The sequence below is a fragment of the Triturus cristatus genome, chromosome 3_2 (genome assembly GCF_964204655.1).
Source record: "Triturus cristatus chromosome 3_2, aTriCri1.1, whole genome shotgun sequence".
In the NCBI taxonomy this organism is placed as follows: domain Eukaryota; kingdom Metazoa; phylum Chordata; class Amphibia; order Caudata; family Salamandridae; genus Triturus; species Triturus cristatus.
In genome coordinates, this window is record NC_140584.1 from 334,831,051 (window position 1) to 334,855,425 (window position 24,375).

Here is a 24,375-nt window from a genome sequence, read left to right on the forward strand (position 1 = left end):
CTTCAAGGACTTGGAAGTAAAATGGTTTGGCTATTTTTTTTTTTTACAGAACTTGTAGATAAAATGGAGCCTAATATGAGAAATGTGAAAACACAGCACAACAGCAAACATCAGTAGAGAACGTCCGTTATACATGGAAAAAGAAAAGTGCAGGTCAAAAGCTTGTGCTGATGAGGAAGAGGTGAAGAGTACTTTAGAACAGAGTGCATGACCTGTAAGGTCCTAGTTAAAGTAGAACTTGTGTTTACCAAGCTTAAAAGAAATTAGTCGCACAACGACACATTGTGTTTTGAAATAGATTGGACAAAAGGAGCAGGAGATTGAATTAGCCAAGAACAAACATAATATGATACAAGGCAGTCTTTGGGGCACAGCGATAAAGCACACATACCAACATACATTCATTAAACCCAAAATACGCATGCATTTAAAATTAGAATTAGTTTGTTAAGCTTTGATAGACCTGCAATAAAGTATGTATAGAGAATTGTTACAATGTAGGGTTGCAGGTGGCTTATTATTTTTTTATTATCGAGGAGTACCAATGTGTGACTGTCTAGTAATAAATTTTCTGGACTTTTGTAACTCCATTGTTCAACTCTGTATAAAAGAAGCTGACCGAGAAGCAGCAGATCGAGACCAGCTGTTCACTGGTACAGACGTGCCACTCTCACGACAACAACAAGCTGTCTTTATTTTCCCAAAGATGTGTCTTTGGCTTCATTTTTAAAGTTACCCTACAACAAGCCACTACCTCAAACTTTAAACTGTTGCAGTGATTTTCCTTTTCAATGGTCTTCTCAAGCTGCTCTCCTGACAACCTTTATGAAAAATAAAGCTTCTTGGAGCAGGTGGCCCTGGGGGTAATCGCTAGACTGGCAAGGAAGTTTCTGCACCTGCCCATCAGCCTCCCTGAAGCATTAATCAGGGATAAAGCGTAGGCTTGACCAAGAAAGGTACTCGCCCATCACAACAGAAACCGCCATCCACCCCTCGCCCCTGCCATCAACCCAATGCCATTTCTCATTAAAAGCTAATCAGCAGCTCCTTGCTAACAAAAGTCCTCATTAAACTTCTAGTGGTAGCCCCGTTGCCACTCTCCACCCATGATCACGCAGGCAATACACTTGCCTTCTCCGGGAAAGCGGTCCTCAATCTTGCGCCATACCAAGCCACTGGCTTCACTATTCAGGCTCACCCCTCATGCAACTGTACATGTGGTAGACACAGGATACCAGTGCAAGGCGCGGAGCATGCACATAACAGTGGAAGTGTACTGAGGTGGGGCCTGTAGGCCATACAGTAGGACCGCTTAAAAAAAAAAAAAAAAAAAAAAAAAAAAAAAAAAAAAAAAAAAAAAAAAAGCACTGTCACACTAGTGCTCTCTAAATGCACAGTATTCTTCCACCACTGCTTTTTAGGTTATACCCTTTAGAGTGCCAGTTTTACTCTCTCTTCTCTAAGAACATACCCGGTGCATCCCTCCAGGTCACGGGATCTGTTCAGCACCCCGTCTAGTCAGGCAAATGCTGGATTAGTGTGGCAACTGGGCCAAAACAGTCAGGATAGCAAAAATACAAGCGGTCAGGCACTCAGGACAGGGGGGGGGATGGGGAGGGGAGTGGGGGCAACATCTGCATAGCATGCGGGGGCTCTCTCATCCCAACAGCGCTCAAACCTTTAAGATGTCTCCAAGAGGGCTGAGAAATGCTGGCAGACCACATGGGCCTGAACCTAGAGTTAGGGGACAGGGACGGTCCTGAAGATCTTTCTTATTCACCCTGAACCTCCAGATTCAGAGCACCAGTACAGATGTGCTCCTCGCTGTGTGATAGCAGCACCCTACCAAAACCTAGTTAATACCCGGACTAAAGTACTCAAAATCACATTGAATGTGTGGCCATATCGAGGCCCACAACATGCTACCCACTTACTATCACTTCTTCCAGAACCACCATTGTCACCATCTGGATCCAATGTCAGTCAATCCTATTAAAGGTGTGTGGGCAAAGCCTCCACCACCCATGATGGACAGGGAAATTCATTCTTAGCCACCTAATGCAGACAGTCACTGTTTATTCACACTGCCAGACCCGGTTTGGGTGGTCATGGGGATACTAGGGCACAACCATGGTGGGGTTTAGGCCTTCACTCCTTGCTGTCCTGGGGCCAGCCTTACAACGGCTCTGAAAACTGAGCTAGTATAACCCTATCTGCACTTGGCACAGCAGAAGCCAGGCACAATCTTCAGCATCAAGTGCTGGAAAGCAACAACCTGGATTCTTCGAGGCACCAAAGGGAACCTCTGGTCACTTGGGCTTTCAGACTGTTCGTTACCCAAAAGCACACCTGAGCAGTACTGCATTCACCAGCAGGTGCTTACCCGGCTCCAGTTGGGCTACCACTGGGGAACAGCTCCAGGTGCCCTGGTAGTTAGGCCAGGAATAAGTGAGGACACTACCCAGTACAGCAGTACCACAATTCCTTTTGCACTGTTGCTTAGTACGTTTTTATCAGACAAACCCTACACTAGGCTCAATTACAGCAGTCCCTTCCCAGAACAGCTCTTCCAGCAGGACTGGTGCTTCCTTCCCGTGCACACAGGCAGGATGTCTTGACATCCAGGACAGACCAGCAATTTCTCCAATCAGACTCCAGGCAAGGTTTCTTGAAGTCTGGGGAGACGGCTGTTTGTATGGCACCAACCATTGGCTCCAGAGTAAACTCTACAGCAGAGTAGACCACAACGGTTATTGCAATGCATATTCCAGATCGGCCTCCTTGGAACTGGTTTGGGTTGGTTCTAACATCTGCCCTGGCTGGCCACCTCCCATACTTGGCTTTTGTCTGCAAGGCTGTTCTGCATATCAGAACAGTCTCCAGGTGGAGTGCCAACCACAGAAATACAAAGTAATGTTAACAGGCTGCACCCAAAAATCGCTTCTCACATCAGAAGAGAGGCAAGAATCTGTGCCCCTTCAAAAGGTCTCCTTTCCATAACATGCAGCAGAGGTCACACTGCACATCCTGGCAGCTAAGTAATAGCAGTTGCAGTCAGAGGCATTTACAGCCCAATGTATCAGGAAGGGCCCTGGCACTTCTAAAGTAAGCCGGTCTCCTTTTTCCAGACTACGGGCTTCCAAAATGGTGCCTGCACACCTGTATCGCTTATCCATGGCACACTCAATCCTAGTGTGCATACACGTGTACAACGCACAGGATGTCAGTGTTCAGGATCCTAGATTGATCACGAGCAGCAGGCCTTTAGAGGAAAGGCCCTGTAGGTACACATTTATCTCTCAAATAAAGAGGCCAGTAACCATAATTCACTGAGCAAGGTATCCTACCACCACGATCCACTAATGAAACCAGAGACAGTGTTACTATGAGAGTGCAACCCAGTCAGTTCAGAATAAGATCCAAAACTGATCACTGTCAAAGGCTGGGTGTGGTAATTGTGTCTTTCATATTCATTATAGAATTTAGTTTGCTATGCAATCTCAGTATTGTGCTTGTCATATGGAATCCTAACATGTAATTTGGAATTCACTGATGCAAGAGCTTTAGTTTGAATATCAGCAGAAGCGGTTGGAGTTTGCCTTAGCTGGATGCTTAAGCTCTTGCACCAGTGGGTCCTTACTTGGCACTTAAATAAACAAGTATATTTTTTTATATACATCTTGACTCCATCGCTTCATTACAAAGGCGACGAGATGTTTTTAGTGCCGACCCACTGCCCTTTTGCTTTATTTTCTTCGACGGATTCACCTTGGTGTTACCCGCCTTTTGAACATCCACGTTTGGAATTATTCCTCAAGGCCATCTTTGTCCCAGGATTTCTTCAGCAATGCGCTATTGTTCATATTTTGGGCAAATTCAAGGGACTGTACTTTAAAATATTATTGCTGCTTGCTTGGAGCAGTAATTCACTCGTGAGCCTGCTCGCGCTTGAGACATGGAATGCGCTTAGAGCTCTGCATGCGAGTGTTCCAGTCTCTTCGTGCGACGTCTCTGCCTGACTACAGTTGCTAAGGTACTTCCTGTTATCCTCAGGACACTTTCACACAACAGGTCATTGGCGGCCATCTTGGGAGGACGGTTTGACACTGCGTGGCGGTCATTTTGATTTGACTGTCATACCCGATCGGCTTGTTTCAGCGCTACGCATTTACAAACGACCTGCTTTATTTACAGCAAGGATTGCTGCAGTTGTGTGCTTGGTTGTGGAGGATGTCAACATCGGTTGCTTATTCAGTGATTCGCACACTTTAACACCAGGATTGGTACTTTTTTAAATTTAGTTTTCCTTGTTGTGTACCACAGTGATGTACACACTTTTATTGCAAATTTCATATATCTCTACAACAGTGATATGCACACTTTTAATACTACATTTGCATATTCCTTGTGTTTTATTTACCACATGATTATTTGAGATTCTACATTTTATCAACAGTGATATGCACACATTTCTGATGCAGCTTGTGTGCATTCTGAGGTATCTTCCTTTATACTATATTGTGCATTGTATATTTTTACGCCTTTATTAATTTACTTGCTGTATCCTTACTTTATTATATTTTGTGTTTTCCATTTTAATATGGCTACTTCTCAAATTTGCAATCTGCTTTCTTGCAAATTCCATGGAAACCAAAATTGCGATGGAAAAATTGGTTTGAAACATTTGAGAACCACATAGTAGCCATCGGCACCAAATTCACCCGATAGGAAGAAAGCGATCTTATTCAGTTTTCTTGGCACAGCAGCAATAGAATTCAAGAATCTTGTACCTATAGCACCACCCAGCAGTGAAGGAGATGGGTGGAATGTTTACAAGGAAGCAGTGGCAAGGTTAGAGAACCAATTTGAGGCTGAACCTAATTTGTTGATTGAAAGACATTCTTTTCACAAAAGGAAGCAACTTGCTGATGAGACTATCGAAGACTATGTTGCAGCACTTAGAGTATTGTCTGCGTATTGTGAGTTTAGAGCAAATGTTGATTTCTGCATTAGAGATCAGTTTGTTTTCAATTGGGAGTCGAAAAAAAGGGCACGCAAGACTGCTCACCTGCCGCAATCCTAAGTTTTAGATTTAGCTAAAGGGATTGAAAGGTCCAGTCAATGCCAAAGCCATCACAGCTGAAGAAAGTAAAATCTCTGCTTCTCCGGTTTGTGCCTTACAATCATTCAGTAGGAGTAATGTTAAAACAGCCAGGGATAGTAAGCTTAGTGCTTATAGATTTGGCTCCAAGTAGCACTTGGCGAATTTTCCTAACTGCCCGGCTTTAAAGAAAAAATGCATCAAATGTAGCAAATTTGGTCACGTTGACGGTGTGCAGAGCACCAAAGAGAATTTCAAATACCAATGTGACTAGTATATCCAATGTTGAGCATGATTTGCAGAATCTACTTCTTACTGTTTATGACTATTCATTTGATAACTGAACAATCTTGCTATTCCTTTTAAGGCGCCGTTAGGTATTGTTCTAATTGGCAGTGGGGCTTTTGAAGCCATGGCAGATTCAGGCTCGCCCATTACCATTTTGTCTGATACTTTCTTCAAAGATAATTGGGTGGATGTCAAACTCAGGGAAACTGATGTTAAACCTAAGGAGTTTGGTATTAGTATGCTGGGTTCCTTTGAAGATAACCTAGAATTTGAAGGACGCAAAGTCTACCAAAATTTACGTTGCTATTGATGGCAAAAACACAGTAGGATGGTATGATTTGGGAAAGTTGGGTGTTATTTCATGCCCAGGCTCAGATCGTACCATCCAATTGAGGGACATTGTAGTCAAGAGTGTTTCCGTTGGTAAGTGTTCTGTGGATGCCATTCTTCATAAGCACCAAAATGTTTTTTCAAATGAAGTTGGTCAAGTAAAAGGTCACACAATCGACCTTAAAAAAGGGGCTGTACCTATACTACACAAAGTATGCATGGTTCCTCTAGGTATACGCCAAAAGTTGAAATCTCATTTGGACACTTTGTTCTGAGGGGATCATTGAATCCACCGATAGTTCAGAGTGGGTTTCTGCTATAGTTATTGCTCTTAAGAAAAATCAAGACTTAAGATAGTGTGTGGACTTTAGGTCTTTGAACAAAAACATTGTGTTAGATACTTACCCCTTGCCCAAAATTCAGCAACTGTTAGCAGCTGTGAACGGTGCAAAATTTCAGTAATTGATCTGAAGTCAGCTTACCACCAAGTGGTTCTTGATGAGTCTTCGGCAGATCTAATTGCCTTTATCACTCCATTTGGTCTTTACAGATTTTTAAGAATGCCGTTTGGGCTGGCCTCAGGGGCCAGCGTATTTCAGAAATTGAGGGTTTATTTCAGGGTTTGAGTGGTGTGCTCATTCAGGATGGCATTTTAATTTTTGCTGAGACTTGTGACCACCACAACATCATTCTTGATAATGTGTGTTAAAGATTTTAGAAAGTAAGGGGATGACTGAGTAAGAACAAATGCAAATTTCTAATTGATTAAATGGATTTGGGTCATAGGATCACTCCTAATGGCATTTCCCCCCCCCCCCCCCCCCCAAGGAAGATCTCATTAACACCTTGGAGAAAGCTAGCAAGCCTCAAGATAAAGATTCAGTGCGTTCTTTTCTAGGGTTGGGCGATTATAATGCCAGATTCGTTAAAGGCTATGCCCTATTGTAGAGCCTCTTAGACAACTTTAAAAAAAAAAAAAAAAAAAAAAAGTCTCCATCTACTTTGACTGCTATTCATGATGAAGCTTTTAATAATGTCCAAAAAACGTATAGCTAAAGCTCCTGGTCTCAATATATTTGACACTCAGGGCAAATCTTATGTTACTGTTGATGCCAGTGCTGTCGGACTAGGTGCTGTGTTTACACAGATGGTGGATGGCAAAGTTATTTTGTTCATTTCCAGGGGGGATTCGAGGTGCAGAGAAACATAGTATCATTGAAAAAGAGGATTTGGCCTGTGTATGAGCAGTAGAAAAACTAAACAGCATTTGCCATGCAATAGGTCTCGCATTAGTTAAAGTTTGTTTTGGCGTAGCAAATATTAATGCAACATTACTAGCTCTAATTTTATTAATGTAGACCGAGTGTAGTGGTGTGGTATAGAGGTAATTATTATAGAGTTTAGTGGAGTAGTTTAGCATGGAGTGGTGTTGAGTAAAGTGGAAGAAAGTTTATAGAGTGGGATTGTGTGTGCTTGTATTTTGATAAAATATAGTAATATGTAGGAATGAACGTATGAGAAATATAGGTTGGTGGTACTACATTTGCTGTACCAATTTATTTATAATGTGTTTTGTTGTGCAAGGTGACTTTACTTGTAATTGCTTCTTTAGTTGCCTGTTTGGGCTTTAAGCAGTGCATATAAAACAAGTTTCAAGTTCATTTCCCAGTTTATGGGATCAGTGTATCTGGTTTATGTGATTGTACCAGAATCCCAAAATATTCTGCTAAAATATAGAGCCCATGATTGCAACTAGTGGCGCTGGGTAAGATACTGCACTATTTGATATGCTGGCTTCAGGATCAAGCACTACAGACTATTTGGAATTAGTGGTATTGTGCTACTTGTGTAATTTATTTTGCCTGCGTACTGTGGTAATCAACTTTGAGTTCGATTGTTACGGCCCTCATTTTGTAAAAATTATCCCAATCTGTGAAATCTTGGCACATCCCTTTATCTGACTGTCAAGTGATTAAGGTTTCCTTATAATTTAGAGCACCTGGGATGAGCTATTGCCGACTCTCCCGATGAAAAGCCAAAACAGTAACAAAGGTCAGTCCTCAGAGCGCGCTCAGTCCTTGTTCCCTGCTCCGCTCACATCCATCCATCCATGCATGCATGCAGCCAGGCTGCAGAGCTGGGACGGCTGCATAGAAACTGCCCACATAAAGATGTTGCTTTTTCCAAAGTGAGGAATGGAGGGGAGTGGAGAAGTGAGAGGCAAGGAGCTTGGAGAAGCCGCCAGAGGAATGCGTCTTCCAGGCTGGGTCCTCGGGCTGCAAATGACAGGAGTCGGAGGGTGGAAACTGTGGGCTGGCTGAGAGCTGGGAAAGCGGAGGGAGGAACAGAGGCATTGGGAGGAACACAGACTGCTCGCAGCCCTCACTCACAGCACTGTGCCCTCGCGGGCAGCAGACACCTGCCACTGAGTGTGTAGGAGCACAGGGTGACACTCCCAGAACTCCGCCAAGCGCCACATGCAAGAGTTTCTTGCACGCGACTTGCCAATGTTAAGTTGACGAGCGAGAATTTGTCCTCTCCAGTCTTTTCATTCTCCCCTTCTATATGTACTTCCTTGTGTCACATCCCCTCCTTCATGCCCTCTCTCACACATTCTCTCTCCTGACCTGTAAACAGTGCATTTTCTTTTCCTTTGGCGCTGGCCATATTTCTGCAGTGGTGTTTGCCCAAATTCAAATAAAATTACCATTGGCTCATCATATGCGACTATTCCTCTGTGCAGTGCACTCTACATATTCATCCAAACTTTGGCCTCTCTGCAATCTGAGCACCTTATAGGCCCACTGACAGCCTCTGCAAGAAACTCAGTCTTGGCTTCATTTCCAGAGGCCTTAATTGTGTCCTATCATGAACATCCATCCATACCCTGAACTCGCCCAGACACCTACAAGTGATTCAATTCATAGTATGCACCATGCAAGAAACTGCAGAAACCATCTGGAAAATGCAAATACTCACTGAATGCATGTGGAACATGTGAATGTAAACAGACTGCATCTCTGGCATGGGTTACCTTAAGGGTTTATAGAGTCATTGTTGAGAAACAGCGCAGTGTTTGTGCCTGCAAAGGTAAGGACCTGAATACAGGGGCCGGAAGGGAGCCGTTTCAAAGTCGGTTTTTAATCACTGCTGGGTCAGAGACCGGGCAGTCTCAGTCCCACTTTAAGCCATTGTTGACCCACTTGTTCTACATGGAGCCCTCAGCCTCGTATTTGATAAGAGTAATTAGACGAAACAATTAAGATGGCCTCCTAAAGTACTAGTGACTTGCTGATCCTGCAGCCATAACCCCCGGCACTAGAGGTGAAATAGAGGTCACAGGGGTACAAAGGACAAGGCTGGCCTGCTGCATCAAGCAACTGCGAATCACATGGCATCCTTTGGCTAAAAAGACATTTTACTTATTATAAATCACTAATGTACAATTAGAGAGTGCCTTCTACCCACGGTTTAAAGCATCTGAGCGCCATCTTAATGTTAATATAGTGCTTAATACTCATGGACTGTAGCTTCAGAGTGCTGATGTAAACTTTATATGGTGCTTACTACTCCCGGATTATAGCTAAAAAAAGCACTCCAATTGAAAGGCTGACAGATCCACCAGGATATAAACCTGTCAATTTCCGGTGGCACTCGTAAGCAGGTATTGAACCTACTGAGATATCACTGTGCATATGAGCAGTGATCTAAGTCACTAGTTACATTTCGCTAATCCGCGACTAAGTTAGTACAAGGCCTGGGAGCTCTGCCCATGAAAACGCTATAAATACAAAGGCGGCTCGGAGAACTCTTGTACCGCGGTAATCCCGCTGCGTGTAAAAAAAACAGTCAATGAGCCCTGCTGTCGCATTACAGCGAGGACAGCTACACCTTGTTACGGGTGACCCGACCAGCCCTGCGGCTCAGTAACAGCTTGTAGAAACGTTGCGAGCTGCTCTCGTTAAACGGGGCAACCCAAAGACCGAGGCTAGCGCGGAGGATCAGGTTTCCTGCGACTTCCAAGCCCTCTTTCTGCTTAGTGTGCAAAGCTAAACTAGAGCGGAGGGGGCCACCCCCGAGCCTCTGCGAGGTGTGAAACCAGAGTCCGTGGCATTAAACCTCTTAATTATGGAGCTGTACTTCTGCTGCAAGAGCAGCAGGCGCTTCTTTGGTACAGAGCTCCGCTGAGCCACTCACTGGCTGTTCCGTGCTAGAACAAGAGGCGATTAAAAATTGGTATCACTGGATGCGAACCACGCAGAACTGTGAGCTGAGGCATCGCCATTCTTCAGCCATGAACTCATCCTTCACAGAGCAGCAACCCGTGACTCGAAAGGCCGAGGCTGCAGACCCTCCATGCATTGCGGATGAGTCATGTCACTGAAAATCTGCATGGTCCCTGGAAGAGGGAGGTGCGTGCAAGCAGCCCACCTCTTTCCTTCTTTCACTTAGTTGCTTCCCTGTAAAATGGATCCAAAAAAAGAAGCTTGCGAGTGGTGCGCGCGCCACAGCGAGCCATGTGGTTTCAATTATCGTGCCCGTGTCTGGGCATGATAATTGAAACCACATGGCAGCGGTGCGCATAATAGACTCCAATAGGCCATGGGCGGAGCAATGCACCCGCCTTTGGCCAATTGCGTGCTGTCTTTGAAAAAAAAATAAAACCACATGCACGCAAAGGCCAATAGCGTGGGCCAAAAGGAAAAGCACATGCACAAGCGTGTGCAATTCCTAGGTCTGTTTCCAAACCCCAAACAAGGTCTATCACTGCGTGAGCAGTGCTACGCACTGCAACGCTAGGCACGAGACCTAAAAAAAAGTCGTGGGGGGCGATCTTTCTTGTTATTGATAACAAGCCACTTGTTGATATGATGGATGAGGTTAGGAGTGGTAAGGCTTCGTCCAGGCTTGTAAGACTCATTGCTAGATTGCAGGAGTTTAATTTGAGATTTAACACATTCCTGGTGGGAAAGTTCACTGCGGATTGTCTGTCTAGACTTCAGCCGGTGGAAGAATGTGAGGGTTAGGTAATTGACCAGCATGAGTGTCGTGGCTATGGTAGATGCCATTGATTCTTGTAATTCTGGCCTTTCTAAAAAAGAAAAATGACTTTGTAGCTGTTGATACTATTTTGTCCAAAGCTAAGCATTTTGTTGCCAATGGTTGGCAGTCTTGCAAGAATTTAGAAACGCCTCTTCAAAGTTTTACACAGGTTGCCAATGAACTCAGCATTGAAGATTACATCTTATTGAGGCATGATTTGTTTGCGCCACGGGCTGGTGTCAGGAATAAACGTATCCAGTTAGCTCATTCTGGGCACCCTGGAGGTCAGTAAACACACAAATTGCTCGAAGTTCACTACTGGAGACCAGGTATGGATGCTTGTGTTGAGCGGTTTGTGGATAACTGTACTGTATGGGTTAAATCTGACAAACATTGGAACATTTCTACTGAACCTTTGTCCATTCAGGATGCTCCCTTGTGAGAAAGTTTCTATTGATTTTTCAGGTCCGTATGAGTGTTTGGGCAGGGAGAAGAGGTTTTTGATTGTTGTCATTGACAACTTTTCCAAGTGGTTGTATTACACCTTTGTGGAACATCCTGTCACTGATGAGGTCATCGAGGACAATGCCACAATATCGTGTTTGCGCCGATTCGGAGGAGGCTTACCATAGCCAGAATCTCGTTGAAATATACAATTAGATGCATATTATTGTGACCATTTTGCTGCGGGAAAGAAGCGGGAGGATGTCGATAACATAGAATAAGCATACAAGATAGAGAAAAACACTGACCAGCAATACTGCTTGTTCCTAAGTGGACGACTTTCACCTTGGGGATCCCCCCCACCCCCATTTCTTAACGAATAAGGACTTTTTGGCATTGACTGCGTCCATACATTTTGAATATTAGGAACGTATCTTTCCCTTTTGACTCAACAAAATCTCTACATATGAAGCCTTGAAGAAGTTACTTTTGTAACGAAACACGCGTCGGCTGTTTGTCTCAATCACGGTCAACGACAGGGCCACAGGGTCTCATTTTCTACGTGTTTACGAATGGAATGGAACACATCAAGAATCATTGGATTGAATCCTGTATTTCACCACAGTTATTGGTCTCCATTAACCTTGTATACAAGCGACAATTTGACATTAAAAAGAAAGTGCAATTTCCTCAATGTTTGGATTGGTTTCCTGAGAGTTGACATATTAGAAATATACCTACAACTGTATGAGAATATAAGATGATTAAGAGACTTTGAGTGCCGAGGTTTAAAGGTTTATACTGATATGGTTAAATGATTTTTGGAACACTTTTAGAATTGAGGGTGTGCCTGTTTCTCTTATGTCGGACAACGGGGTGCAATTCATTTCTAATAAGCTGCAAAACTGAGTAAATTTGGTGTGCGTTCTGAGAGGGCACCGTTGCATTGCCCCCGTTCCAATGGGGAAGCTGAAAGGGGCAACGGGTTTATAAAATAAGTGATCCAATCTGCATTTTTAGAGCAATCTGAAGGTTTGATTTTTTTTAAAGAAAAAATTTGGAGTTATCACATAACCCCTAATGCATTCACAGGAGTGTCTCCATATTTTTTGATGAGGTAGACAGGTCAAGTCTTTGTTGATGCCTTTCTTCAATAAGAATGTTGAGGGGGATACTTTAGAATCTACTGCCAAAGCTAGAAGGAACACATATTTGTGGCAAGTCTTATCATGACATCTGTCACAAGACCAAAAGAAAGTGTGGACATTGGTAACTGGGTACGAATTATCAAACCTACATTGGCACAAAGGTGCTTCAGAGTTCACTGTTCCCTTCAAATTTGAAAGGGTCACTGATTCTGCTGTTTTGTTGAAGGACAAGGGTTGGTGGAACAAAATTCTATTGTTCTCAAACCAGGACAATAATGTTTTTTTGAAAAGGCGGTGGATGGTGATGTGTGGTTTGATAAAATGTTCTGGGGAGGGAGGTATCACTATTCCTGATGCACGTCAATTGGAGTCTACTGTGGAAGAGTGCCGACTCCTCTGTTGAGTATAATGTGTTACAGAAGAGAAGTACCAAAGAAGTTTGAAGATTATATTTTGGAATGGTTTATTTTTTATTGTTAAATGATACATGGGGTAATTGTGTCTTTCATATTCATTATAGAATTTAGAGTTGTGTTATGCAATCTCAGTAATGCAATTGTCATATGGAATCCTAACATGTAATTTGGAATTCACTGATGCAAGAGCTTTAGTTTGATCATTTTGTATTGAATTACCATGAGCCAATAGTTTACCGGCTCAAGAAATAAGGTGTTAAAATTATTCATTGTAGGTATGTGTTAGATATTCAATTAGGTCCAGGACCATTGTTTTTTGTACCTTAGTTTGAATACCAGCAGAAGAGGTTGGAGTTTGCCTTAGCTGGACGCGTAAGCTCTTGCACCAGTGGGTCCTTACTTGGCACTTAAAACAAGTATATTTTTTATATACATCTTGACTCCATCGCTTCATCACACTGGGCCTTTAGAAACATGCACACGGGATTCGTATGTGGTAGGACCAAACAAAATAGAGTCACAGGTAACTACGGTTCACGCAGGGGACATTCCTGTGCAAAACAGCAACAACAAAAAAGAAGTTACACCACTTTAAGTCGCAACAATTGACTCAACCATGCATCTGCTGTTCTGGGAGAAGCAAGTAGTCAAATGAAAACGAAGTCCAAAGGCTTTGGCAGCCCAAAGCATCTCCACCCCTTTCAACACCAGGAAACCTGTCCAAGAATGTCTGTGCATGCTGTCTACATCTCCATTTGTACCACCCCACACTAATATCAGTGATGTGTACCTTTAAGTGCAGTTTAACCCATTATATGTAACCTTTCCACATATAGAGGAGGCAATTAAATTTAGAATTTAGTGAAAATGACAAATTACATTTAAAAACCAAAAGCACCCCAACCACATAACAGGCGTTTTGTTGAAACAGTTTTGGGCAAATAAACCATCCAGGATTACGTAGCAGAAAGATACGTAGACACATACAGATGTAGCAAAGTTGAAAATGAAAAAAAAAACGAAGTAAACGCGCATAGAAGTGAGAATTGAAATACTATGGTGAAACAGACAAGGAAATATGGTACAAGGAGAAAATTGAGATCAAAGACTGGTTATTGAGAATGATATACAGAACAACCAGGGGAGGAAAAATAATCCTTACATGAAACTGCAAGTGAATCATCAATAGGCTAAGTAAAAAAAGTTTAATACTGAACCAAAAAAATAAAATAATCCCAGCAGACCGAAAGGAGGAGGGTAGTCCACCATGTCAAAAGCTGCAGGTAAAGATTAAAGGATTTGCAGTGATAAGAATGAAGAAGAATTAGTTACATAAAGGAGCCCAGTTTTGGTGTAATAACTAAATCGGAGGTGGAGCATTAGAACGTTCATTGCGTGTAAAATTAGAGGCTTAAGGAAAAAAATAAGCAAAGAAAGTAGGTCGAAAGTTGGTAGAGACCTCGGGGTTCAGAGGTGGTTTCCTAAATAAAAGAGGAACTTTATAGAAAGGAGGAAAAACAACTGACAGTGTAGAGTTTTCAACCACCTGGGTGATGGGTCGAGTCAGGGTCCCATTTTTGTTTAATAAATGCCATTGTATTTCTATGGTGTTCTCTGCATTCTCTTTATACCCGTAAATAACTAACCTTTCCACGGAGATGCAAGAGCACACATTTGCTGCTCAGGAAAAATGATTAGACATAGAAGAGCCTGGTGGGGCACTGGATATCAGAACCTCAGTTGGACTGGTCTATATCGGAGATGCTGTTCCCCCCCCCCCCCTCTAAACTAGCATCACCACTTGATCACCCAGTGAGGAAGAGTTGTAGGGGTAGGGCTACCCTATGGCTATGCCACACAGTGTCCGATGGTAAGTGGTCAGTTACAGTAGTGGTGCATTCTAGGGGTTGCATTAATAGACCATGTGTATGGGCCCTTCAGAACCAACTGTCATCAAGGCTCATTCTAAGGGGCTCCCCATTACTGAGTGTAAAGGTGTTACATAAGCGGATTCTGATAAGTGCGGCTGGATTGAAAGCTACACCTCACTCATGCGTTCAGGAATAAAGCATTACATTTAAAAAAAACGTATTTTTTTTTTTAATAGCCAGATATTTTAGATTACTCATTTGAAGCGGACTACCAAAGTCACCCCTCTTCTGTTTTTAGGTCTCGGCTGACGTGGACTGCGCACATGGGCAGTCTCGCTGGCGAGATTTAATGATTTGGAGTAAGTTCTGTAAAGGGCTTTAAGCCTCGCCCCTCTTTCACACTGGCTGGCGTCACAGTTTATGCTAACCGGTGGCCAGCCATTGGGAAAAGAGCGGTTTGTGACATTTGCCTTCGGCTATTTCAGACTGCCCACTTGGTTGGGCAATTCTGCTTTCCGGCTGAAGTAAAAGGTTTCTTATCTTTATGGTGCCATGTGTTTCAAACACATGGCCCCATAAAGACAAGAAACCTTTAGCAATGCACGAAAGTGAAAGCAGACCGTGCTCGTTGATTATGGAGTCTTGACATTCTCCGCCCTGTGCGTCCGCTCTCTATGTGCAGGGCGGGGCGGGCCACCCCCAGCCACCGTTGTTCTCTCCCAAACTAAAAGGTATGTGACTTTGCTCAGTTTGGGTTGCGACTGTCTTTTATATAGATTTTATTGGCAAAATTGTGGACTGGAATACTACTATGGTCTGGCTGCCGCTCTTTGTCCTGGCTGCAGTCTTCGTCAAAGGCGAGTACGTGTGTCTCGTGAGGGGGTCCCTTGCACGTTAAGTCTCTAGTGATCGCCGCAGTGGAAATATCAGCAGTGGTCAATTGCCAGTTGACCTGTGTGCTGCATGTGTACTATTATGGCCAATACGCTGCCTCTAAGGACGGCAAAGGGGAAGATCTGTGTGTGCACGATGACTTACCGCACTAGAGTCCTTTAGGAAGGAAGATGCGGAAATATAACTTATGGAGTGTAAGCATTTATGCACCTAAAGAGGAATCTCCGTTCGACTAGCGAGTTATAAAATACACTCTGGGAGACTAGTTTACCAGCGAGTCCCTGGTGTGAGTTGCCGTGCACTCCTCCAATGTTGGCATCGGACAGTACCTCAGAGGGTGTGAAAGTAGTAGGGGTTAGTGTGAAGTCCCCAACATTAATTTCACGCCAGCATTTGCTCTGTTTCCGAGTATCCCCATTTCACAGACAAGGGCAGAGACCTAGCGGTTTGCCCATGGTCACACGTTTACTAGAGATCGGGTGGAGAAGCTGGGATTCGTTCCTCGATTTCCTGGTTCCACAGTGATAAACGCATAAATCAGTTGCTTCCTAGAAGCTGCAATGGTAATCCTGGAAGAGAAACATTTACATTTCTCCCCAGTAATAGTTACCAAGAACACAATATTTTATTTATGTAGAACGTCTGGTCATTCTCGTCGCCTATATCAAAGTAAGTTCTGCGTGAATGAGAACGTTTCGAAGTTAAACCGTGCGTGCACAGAATTGTAGCAAGTTCAGCCGGCAGTTGTAGCAGGAGAAATTGGCACACAAATGCCACTATGGACAGCCAGCCATTCGTTATCTACGGGGGACCGCGTGTTTTTATAGTCTTGTGTACAATATCAGATTACTCAACACCTTATGTGAAATGCGAAGGCTGCAGAGGCTGTGTGCTGTACAGGCTGTGAGGGGTGCAGAAGTTACAAGGGGCTGTGTGTTATGCAGATTGTGAGGGGGTTGTGTAGATTGTGATGGTGTTGCAGGGGCTGTGAGTTTGGCAGATTATGGGGTGGCTAAATGGGCTGTGTGTCATGTGGACTGCGATGGTGTTGCAATGGCTGTGTGTTGTGCAAATTGAGATAGGGCCACGGAGGCTGTGTGTTGTGAAGATTATGGTGTGGCTACAGGGGCTTTGTGTTTTGCAGATTAAGGTAGGACAGCGTGTTGTGTAGATTGTGATGTTGCAGGGGCTGTGTGTTGTGCAGAAAGATGGGGCTGTGTGTTTAGGTTGGAACTGGGTTTGAAAATCTATGTGTTTCGCTTGTCATGGTGAATTCAGCAGCTGCAAGAGTTGCGTTGAACAGATTGTGATGGGATACAGAGGATGCAAGAGTTGTGTTGAATGGATTGTGATGGGATAGAGGATTCAAGGGTTGCAGGTTGCATAGTTTGGATGGTAAACTGGAAATAGAAATTGAGAGGGCATTGTGATGGGGACGCAGGGGCTGTGTATGTGCAGATTGTAAAAGACTGCAGACGCCGCAGGGTCTTTATTATGCACAGTGTCGTGTGGCTGCAGGATGCATGTGGTGGTGAAAACCGGCTGCAGATGCTGTGTGCTGTGTGGATTGTGAGGGGAGCTGCAGTGGCTTGTGTGTGGATTGTGAAGGGAGCTGCAGTGGCTTGTGTGTGGATTGTGAAGGGAGCTGCATTGGCTTGTGTGTGGAGTGTGAAGGGAGCTGCATTGGCTTGTGTGTGGAGTGTGAAGGGAGCAGCAGGGGCTGTGTGGAGTGTGAAGGGAGCAGCAGGGGCTGTGTGGAGTGTGAAGGGAGCAGCAGGGGCTGTGTGGAGTGTGAAGGGAGCAGCAGGGGCTGTGTGGAGTGTGAAGGGAGCAGCAGGGGCTGTGTGGAGTGTGAAGGGAGCAGCAGGGGCTGTGTGGAGTGTGAAGGGAGCAGCAGGGGCTGTGTGAAGGGAGCAGCAGGGGCTGTGTGGAGTGTGAAGGGAGCAGCAGGGGCTGTGTGGAGTGTGAAGGGAGCAGCAGGGGCTGTGTGGAGTGTGAAGGGAGCAGCAGGGGCTGTGTGGAGTGTGAAGGGAGCAGCAGGGGCTGTGTGGAGTGTGAAGGGAGCAGCAGGGGCTGTGTGGAGTGTGAAGGGAGCAGCAGGGGCTGTGTGGAGTGTGAAGGGAGCAGCAGGGGCTGTGTGGAGTGTGAAGGGAGCAGCAGGGGCTGTGTGGAGTGTGAAGGGAGCAGCAGGGGCTGTGTGTTGTATGGATGATCATGTATATGAACTGCAGGGGATGTGGGTTGTGTGGATTGCGAGGGAAATGCGGGGCTGAAAGGCTGTTGTACACGTTGTGATGAGAGCACAGGGGGCTGTGGGTTGTTAATGTTGTGATGGGAGCACAGAAGCTGCAGAGGCTGTGTGTTAATGTTGTGATGGGAGTACAGAGGCTCTGTGTTGTCCATGTTATGGGAGTACAGAAGCCGCAGGTAAGGTGTGGTGTTCATGTTGTGATGGGGAGTACAGAGGCTAAATTGGCCGTGTGTTGTTCATGTTCTGATGGGAGTACAGGGGCTGTGTGTTCTTTTGCGATGGGAGTACAGAAGCTGCAGAGGCTGTGTGTTAATGTTATGGAGAGTACAGAGTCTGTGTGTTCAAGATGTAAGTGCAGAGGCTGCACGGAGTTGTATGCTCATGTGTGATGGGAGTAAAGAGGCTGTGTTGTGTGTTGAATAGATTGTTATGAAAAGGCAGAGGGCTGTCTGTGTATTGTTCAAGGTGTGATTGGAATACACAGGCTGCAGAGAGCTGTGTGCTGTACAGATGATACGGGGAGGGGCTGCGTTATGATTGATTCTGCAAATTCATCATGAGTGGCAGCTTATGACAGGGCTGCGCACGTGCGCAGGAGAAACCGTATTTGAGGCAGACACAAGCCGCCTTGGTGAGAGCCAAGCCAGGACTTTGGTTTGGCTCCAAGAGCCAAAGCTCCAAAGGAGCCACTAATAGGTGTAAATCAGTCCAAAATGTCATAAAAAAAATTAAGACTTTAAAATGCTTAAAAAATTTTTTTTTTTTAAAAAACTCGTTTCGCATTTTTCTGTGTCCCAATTAAGTACATACAAGTATACAATTACTACCACTCAGTGCCACATACTTACACTACTCAATGCAACATAAATACACTCCACATAATGCTACACAGTGCCACAAAATTATATGCTACAAAATTACACTGCACTCAATGAAACACTCAAAATAAAGCTACTAAGTGCCACATAATTACACTATTCAATGCAACATAAACACTCCACATACATGCACTTTATACCACCAATCAACAAATGCACTCCACACCATGACACAATTTCACTAAACATAATTAGTCACCACAGTTCCAGGCCACACAATTCAACTCCACACATTTCCAATACACACCACATAATTACACACCAAACATATTTCAACTCCACAATGTACCTCCAATCCACACCATACAGTGTCACCACCTGAGCACCAAACATCATTCACCACCACCATTTTGCATCAGCACACCACCTAAGCATCCCGTCAGTATGCCCTAGGAATCTGGCATTTGTTGATTCTCCCCGTCGCTCGTGTTCCAATTAAATTACTGGTTTTCCAAACTCCACTCCCCCGTTATTTATGTTCTGCTCCCCCATAAGAAAAAAAATTATAACAAGCAGACCATGCAGGAAGAAGTTGCCAGCAGTGAAAGTAAAAGAAAACTAGAAGACATTTATGTTTAAAAAAATTCATCAGTTTTCAGTTGTATATAATGTCTTCGTTTGTGTAAAGGTAACAAAAATGCTTAACACTCATAATAACACATAATGCACAGCAGCCACTATGTTCTACAACATAATCAAAAGTTCTGGCTAAAGACATAAGGTCCCAAAGTCGAGACCTATTGGCTATGCCAATGCTGGTTTTAAATGTCACTTTACTAAATTCTAAGCTCAATTACCTCTTTTAGTGAAATGGGTACATATAATTGATTAAACTGCATTTAAAGGTTTAAAGTCACTGATATTAGTGTGGGGAGTTCCAAATAGAGGTAAATTGTGCAAGGTTTCACATCTTCATAATGCAGTAGTTCCATTCCCTGGCTGGCGTTTCATTACATGTCAGGCATGAGTGGAGGTTTATAACTGCGCCACTAATTTTTTTTTTTTTTTTTTAAAGTACAGTCATAGGAACTTCAAACATTCATTTTGCAGAGGTAAAAAAAAGTACACAAGAATGTGCGGTTTATACACTATATGCAGTTGCTTTGTCAACACAGCAAAATGTGTACTCCATCTTTGATGGACAACCGAGACATGACCAGCAAGGTGAAGGTAGTCGCACGCGACACGACTTCCTGGGATATTGTCCATGTTAATTAGTCCAACACCATTTTTTGTCTGGTTCTCTACTCTCCATCTTCAACGGTGGATAAACTTGAGTCTGGTGTTACAGAAAATTCATAAATGATTGTTAATTGGCTTATTGCATTCCGTCAGTCTTGGTCAGGCCATCACACAGGCCGCATGCAACCTTTAGATTGACTGGACCTACTCGTATGACATGAGCCCCACCAATAACCTGGTAAAAATTGACAAAGTTGTGGTCTTGGTTCGGTTCAATTCAACCAATTTGACGAACACACCCGACAACAATGCTTTGTAAAGACAAGCATTTGCAATGCATTAGGTCTCGCATTTACGCGAGTTTGAGTTATTGACATTGCAAACAACAATGCCTATTGGCATTGTCATTTACAATGCCAATAGCTTTAACTCTTGTAACTGCGAGACCTATTGCATTGCAAATGCTTGTTATCTTAAGTGTTTTAAGCCACGCCCTTAATTACATTGGCTACTCCCCTTTGAGAGACCCCCAGTTTTTTCATCCCACTTAAAGCCCTGCTTAACACTCATAAGGTCCCAAAGGCAAGACCCATTAGCTATGCCAATGCTTGTTTTTCAAAAATGCAGCCAGGAAGCTTCGCAGAAAGGTTTCATTTTTTCCAGTCTGTTTTCGTTTTACAATGGAAAATAATTCTCACAACCTCCTTCTCTCAATGTAGATGTGTCAGTAAGTTTGCTACGTGGCGGATATTTCAATTACCTCTTCTGCAAAGTACCAAGGCATACATTTTGATGCGATCTCGAAAGAACGTTATTTCAGAAAACAAATATCGCCGAAGCCAACATACAGGCCTCCTACTTACTGCTCTTTTATATAATGTAGCGAACTGTAAAGCGAAGGTAGTACCTAAGGTCTTGATAAAGTAAATGTTTACTCTTCCTCGTAGTCCCTCCCACCTCTTCGCCTCAGAGCTGTGTGGCCGTAGTTTGAAAGTCTGGGGCAGAGGAGATGTAATCTAGCCTTGATTAAGAAACTCAAGTGTACCCCCAGCAGGTGAAGCGAAGATTTGCCTGCTAATGTCCTGTGAACCGATGCTAATGAGACCTTCAATATGTAAATCTGGGAGTTCAAAGGGGACTACGGGGTAGAGAAGCTGCGGGTGGCAGCTCGTCGCCGAGTGAGTATTACTGGCAATTATCAGGGTCTTCTGATAAACCATGCCTGCTGTAGGATATGAGCTCCGCAGACTGCCCTCCCAGGGCGGTGTCCAGCCCGGCGAGATAAAGCCCCGGAGTCAGGAGAGGGGCATTTGTGGAGCTTTTCTGGCGTAATGTCCAGAGCTGCCATCTTCAGAGGGAGGGAGCAAAGTTCGAGTCTGGGCATGGGCTCTAACAAAACAATTAATGAGTCACTGTGTAACGTAACTGCTGCTCATGTAAAGCCCTCCAATACTTTGGGGTCGAGTTCGTGCGATATAAAACTGCAATTTTTTTTTTTTTTCTAAAAACAGAAGAACCATCCATCAAGGTGTCAGATGTCAGATGTGGCAACTTGGTCCCCTGATGTAGCGAAATGCACATACTGATGTTAATCTTCGTATGTGGGACACCGGGAGTAGACATCGAATTATCCTCCTATGGAGGAAGTGATGGGAGGTGCATACTGTATTAGGAGAGTCGTAAAAACGCTTTGTTATGATATAATAAAGCCAAGTCCCTAACAGCCTGTTGGACTGCGGTTGCTGCTCCAGAGTCATGTTTGCTGTACTGTGCAGAGAACAGTGGCGTAATGCAAAACAAGCGCGCACTGAAGCTGACGAAGAGGGAGTGGGGACGGGCATGCAGGCTGCCAAATGGTGCGCTGAAAGTGATCGCGATCACATCACGGCGAAAGTGAAAGCAAACGAGTGCTTTCAGGCCTCCAAATGGTGCGCGCCCGGACGGCGCACATGCACTGTATTTGGAGGCCTGAAAAGCCACTGTTTGCACTTCCAAAACTCGCTTATAAGTCTCGCCAGAGCAGCGCTAAAGCGCTGGCTCAGGCGAGACCTAAAAAAGCAGAGGACAGGAAAGTTTGCCGATTGACAACATCGTTAAGTGAGCCCTTCCTGGCTTTTTGCGTCTGCTGCAACCAGCTCTATCAAAGTCACAAGACAAGTTATTCCATTGTAGTGATCAGGCGTCCGGGATTTGCTGGAAAAGTCACAGGTTTTAATCATTTGTCCCGCCAGTTAACAATGCAGCATGCCCGCGCCATCTCCTCTTCACCCCCACCCGCCCTCGACCCCTCCTCAGAGGTAGGCATGGGTTAATGAGCTCCAACAAAAGGATTCTGTATCAAGACGGAAGGCCTTAGATTGGGCATTACCATTCATGCTATTTTATGAACAGCAGATAGCTTTTCAAAAGACCAGGTGCCACCCTGTGAACAAAGATGGGCGAACTCTGCCGACTTTGAGGTCTATTTGACAAAGCTTGTTGCATTTTCTGTTTATCTACCCGGCTGTAAACTCCTAAAGGCAAAAACTACTCTGCCCCGCTTTCCAGGCACTTAACATACAATCTTGCCGTTTTGCAGTGCTGACATTACTAAACAAATCAATTCAGCTTTCCTGCAGGGTTGCCAAGTTCCTTCTACAAGTGAACACTTCACTTCCATCAGTTCGGCCACCCCGGAAAGATAATAGCAGTCCGAGGGCAGGGAACCTTGAAGTGAGGATCTTGGCTACCGCCAATTGAACTGTGCGTCAATTACTTACTGCTAAATTTTAAAAGAATTTTTTTTTTTTTAAATTACAAATCCTCCGACAATCCACACAGCACTTGGACTATAGCTCATTTGAGACTACTGCATTTTTTTTTTTACAGGAACACATTTAAGCATGAATTAACTCTTTAAAACATATGTTTTCTTACCCAGATGTTTTATGTAAATTGCAAGGATTTTAATTATTCTGCAAAAATATATTACTGCTTTACAATATCTGAAATGGAGGAAAAAAGTACAACACATTAAAAAAAAAAAAAAAAAAAAGCCACTGCAAGCACCACAATTTGTGGGCATCACATTAGAAAAACCACAATAAACGCTGCTAACATTCAAGGAACCGCCTCTTTCTTGCCATAGCAGCGGTGGCCGTGTTTAGTATTGCCTTTTATTCTCGGTCTTTATTAATTGGGTTTCTTTCCATTAATGTGCTTGACTATACAATTGTGCCCCCAGCCACCCCAACTGGTTCTCTGTGTCAGCTACCCTTTGCCTAGACTACTCACTGAGGGATTGGTCAACATCCTCGGAGACCCATCCTTCCATGAGCGTATTCATCCTGCCTCCCCTCAAATCAAACTTCCTCAACTGCCGAGGCACCTTCAGGACAGGTGCACACCCCCTCCAGATTAGCCCTCCCTCAATACACAGGTTTTTTCATATAGAAAAACCTGATCGGGAGCTTTAGCAGACGTAAGAGCGGCCTTATAAGTCGATGGAAGGTTCTCCTCTTACAATAAACATTCTTTTGGGCAGTGGCAAGTACAGCAAAATAGGTTATGATTTGTCACACAATAACTTCATCCCTGAAAGGATATCCTAGAGTGGACAAATCGGGATGGAGAGAGGTAAAGATAAACAGATGAGGGTCCAAAGACTCAAGACAGATGTCAACAATTAACACTGGAAAAGCCAGGTTAATGAGTTTTCTAAATTGCAATAGGCTCAGAGTGAGCTGCAAATTCAAGGGAAGGGCATCCTAGTGTACAGTGGCGAAAATCCGAAACGAGCAGCATTCCAATCTAGCCAGATAGGATCAGTTTAAGGATAGATGCTTGCTTGGCTGATCTAAGAAAAATAGAGTGTTTTTGGAAGTAAACTCCTGCACAGACAGTGAAAATACATAAAACACTTGGTGGACATAGCAGAGCAACCCACTACATATTCAATGATTAATCCTTTGGGGACTTTGAGGCAGCCCATTCAAGAACAGGTTGCTCAGACACCAGACATTAACCCTAAATTAATAAACTTTCCTACAAAAGTGATCAAAGACTGTAAAAGAAGGGTATTGAGCGGCATTGAAAGACATACCAATGTAATAGGTCACACCGCTATAGACTGCTTTCCAAGATCCTAGTACTAGCATTCTAGGCTAAAGTGGAAGGGACACCAGTCTACCCGGATTTCTGAAGAGGGCCGTTAGCCCGAAACCAGTGCCAGGATGTTTGTTTCTGGTCCAGGGAAGACCTGGCTTGGCAGTTCAGGCTGGACTGGTCCCTTGAGTCACAGGGTCAAGCATGATTTGCATATAGCAGTGTCTGAAATGGGGTGGCAAAGTGAGCTAAAGAATGATGATGGATTAAACCCAGATCTGCCACTAGGGGCAAGTGTTTGAAAAGTTTCAGCACTCAGTCCATCATCTTGGTTTTTGCTTTACCCGGATTTCTTGGCAGGCTGAGCTCAGTGGGCAATATGCCTTCTGGGAAATTTCAATTTTACCATTAATTCAAAAAAAAAAGAGGCCAGTCCATTCCATTGC

The 24,375-nt window shown here is 44.0% G+C and overlaps 1 protein-coding gene across 2 annotated transcripts in view; it reads right to left on the reverse strand.

The window, feature by feature from the left end:
* The window catches only part of LDLRAP1 (low density lipoprotein receptor adaptor protein 1), a 224,299-nt gene that overhangs the window by 192,376 nt on the left and 7,548 nt on the right, over nt 1-24,375 (reverse strand). The window lies entirely within an intron of this gene.